General features: G+C 39.8%; 1 long non-coding RNA gene across 1 annotated transcript in view; it reads right to left on the bottom strand.

Moving 5' to 3' along the window:
- LOC138052140 (uncharacterized) overlaps positions 1–2,500 on the bottom strand; it is a 9,759-nt gene that overhangs the window by 2,500 nt on the left and 4,759 nt on the right. Inside the window, exon 2 of the long non-coding RNA XR_011133006.1 lies at positions 62–137. This is a non-coding gene — a long non-coding RNA (uncharacterized lncRNA). The remainder of the gene's footprint in view (positions 1–61; positions 138–2,500) is intronic.

The following is a 2,500-nucleotide window of genomic DNA, read 5'->3' as shown; positions in this document are numbered from 1 at the left end:
CAGCATTTTATAACAGCATCTTCGTAGTCAAAGTTACAAATTGCTAGAAATAAACACTTACTGCACTGATTCCTGTACAGAAGGTTTGCCTGCCTTGCATCAGTGCGGCTTAAAATTTCTCGCTGCCCAATTTTAGCCTGGCAATGTGGAAGTATACATGCATATTTAATTCCTCACTCCCTATAGGGGCTTTTTAGGGCCAATGAACACAATCACGACAGAACAGAAAATTCAACAACAACTTTTAAGAATCCAAAATGGCCGAAGGCAAGGTAGTGTGCTATTTACAAGTGCAGTTGAGAAGTTGAACCAGGGACTACCAGGAACAAATTCAACCAGTGGCCAGAATCCTAACCACTGGGCCGTACTGCCTCCAAATTTAGGCATTGTTTTAATATTGGTAGACTGGGTTGAGGGAGATAAAGTAGTGTGTGGGCGACACAGTTCACAGCTCTTAGCATGACGCCATAAAACTCCCCTTGATTTATCTAGGCTTCATAGTGAAGTTCCGTGCGCTTTCGGTGTGAGCACGGAGCACCATGATTAAGAAACTAGGCTAACCCACATCCTCGGAGACCTAGGGGCAGCTAGTCGGGACGATAGAATGTTCGCGGTGAAAGTTTACTACAAAAACGGGAAGAGCCCTTGGGCACTTACTCTTACCGAACCAGTTCCAGAAGCGTTCGAATTACCTGCTTCTGATTGGCCCCAAAAACAATCAGCGAAGAGGAGCAGCCGGGTGACTCTGATCTTTTCTTACACGAAGTAGTTTTCCTCATCGATCACAAAGTTGCCTAGCGCGTTCAACGGGGAAAGTTTCTCGAGGAACGCTTCAGGATAAAATTTTGATTGCAGCTGTGCTAAAGCTTGTAATTTTCCGGCTTCGTTAACGTTTTGTTCCGAATCTTTCCTCGAGAAACTTTTCCCGAATCTTTGGCGACTGATGAGGAAAAATACTTCGTGTAAGAAAAGATCAGAGTCACCCGGCTGCTCCTCTTCGCTGATTGTCTTTGGGGCCAATCAGAAGCAGGTAATTCGAACGCTTCTGGAACTGGTTCGGCAAGAGTAAGTGCCCAGGGGCTCTTCTCGTTCTTGTAATAAACTTTCACCGCGAACATTCTATCGTTCCTACTAGCAGTAGGGTAAGTGAAGTAGGGTGAGATGAAATTTATTATTTCTTTAAGTTTACAAGCAGGAGGGAGTCAGATTATTTTACTCAGCAACAAGCCAGCAATAAACTCAACTCTGATTAATCAAAAGACAGCATTCCATTCTTTTTTTAAAGAAAAGAAATGATAGACGCCTAATTTCAGGGGGGGGGGGGGGGGGGCAGATTCCCATATCTTGGATCCAGCAAAGTTGAAAGACGATTTTCCAGAATTAGTTGATATTTGCACTCTAAAGAGATTGAATTTACCAGCAAATCTTGTATTATACCTATGGATACGAGATGCTGGGGTCAGGATATCAGAGATGATATCTGGAATGCTATCAGCTTTATTCATAATTTTATGTATAAGACAGCACATTTTAAATTTATATATATTTCCTACTTTGAGAAGTCCTAAGAGTTTAAAATATGGATCGGCACTCTCCCTACTATGCGCAAAGAAAATTATTCGGAGGCATTTATTCTGCTTAGTTTGGAGACAGTTTAATCTAGTTTTATAGGCGCAAACCCATACTATTATGCCATAACTCATTAAAGCATAGTATATTTGTTTGAGCATGTTAAAATTCAAATAATATCTTAATTTTGTAAGGATTCCAAAATTTCTTACTATCTTATTGTTTATATGTTGTATTTGTGCCAATTAAGGTGCTTATCAACTGATGGACTCCCAGATATCTAATATAATCTTTTTTCTCTATATTGTCAATAGTTATTCTTGTCATGATGGCATATAGAAGAAGAAATTAGCATATAGTTTTTTTTTTGAAAAGTTAATAATCCATTTTACAGTTGTGTGCTGAGTTACCTGGCCTATGAATGAAAGTGAGGCTGGAGTTGACCTTGTTTTGATAGAAACTTCACTGCTTTTTTTATAAAATTCTTACTAATTAGCATGACAACAACATATTAATATTAGAAAAGGAGGGAGGTCGACATCATAAAAGGCTCAACACCAGCCTCACTTTCATTTAAAGGCCAGGTCACTAAGCACGCAACTGTAAAGAGGTTTATTGACAACTTATTTAGAGCACAATATTTGTAAATTAATGTGACCAGTGAAGCGTGACCATTTCGCAGAATGATTTTTAGAGCTTATCGAGGCGTACATCTTTCTTGTTATGATCAAGTGATACCTGTTATAATAACTTATTCGCTGACCAGTATCACCTGACCATATCGGCCGAGTTTAGAGCTCATCGAGATCATCTGGGTTTTTTTAAACCGCTGACCAGGTACTGGGTTTTGATTGAATCGCAAGCTTAAGCCAGGTTAACTTATAGTACGAATAATCCCATTTCCGGTCCCTGCGCTTGGACTGGGTCCAAT

Source organism: Montipora capricornis, chromosome 6, assembly GCF_036669925.1.
Source record: "Montipora capricornis isolate CH-2021 chromosome 6, ASM3666992v2, whole genome shotgun sequence".
Classification (NCBI taxonomy): Eukaryota; Metazoa; Cnidaria; class Anthozoa; order Scleractinia; family Acroporidae; genus Montipora; species Montipora capricornis.
The sequence above is the reverse complement of the archived record's forward strand: the minus strand, read 5'-3'. Positions and strand labels throughout refer to the sequence as shown.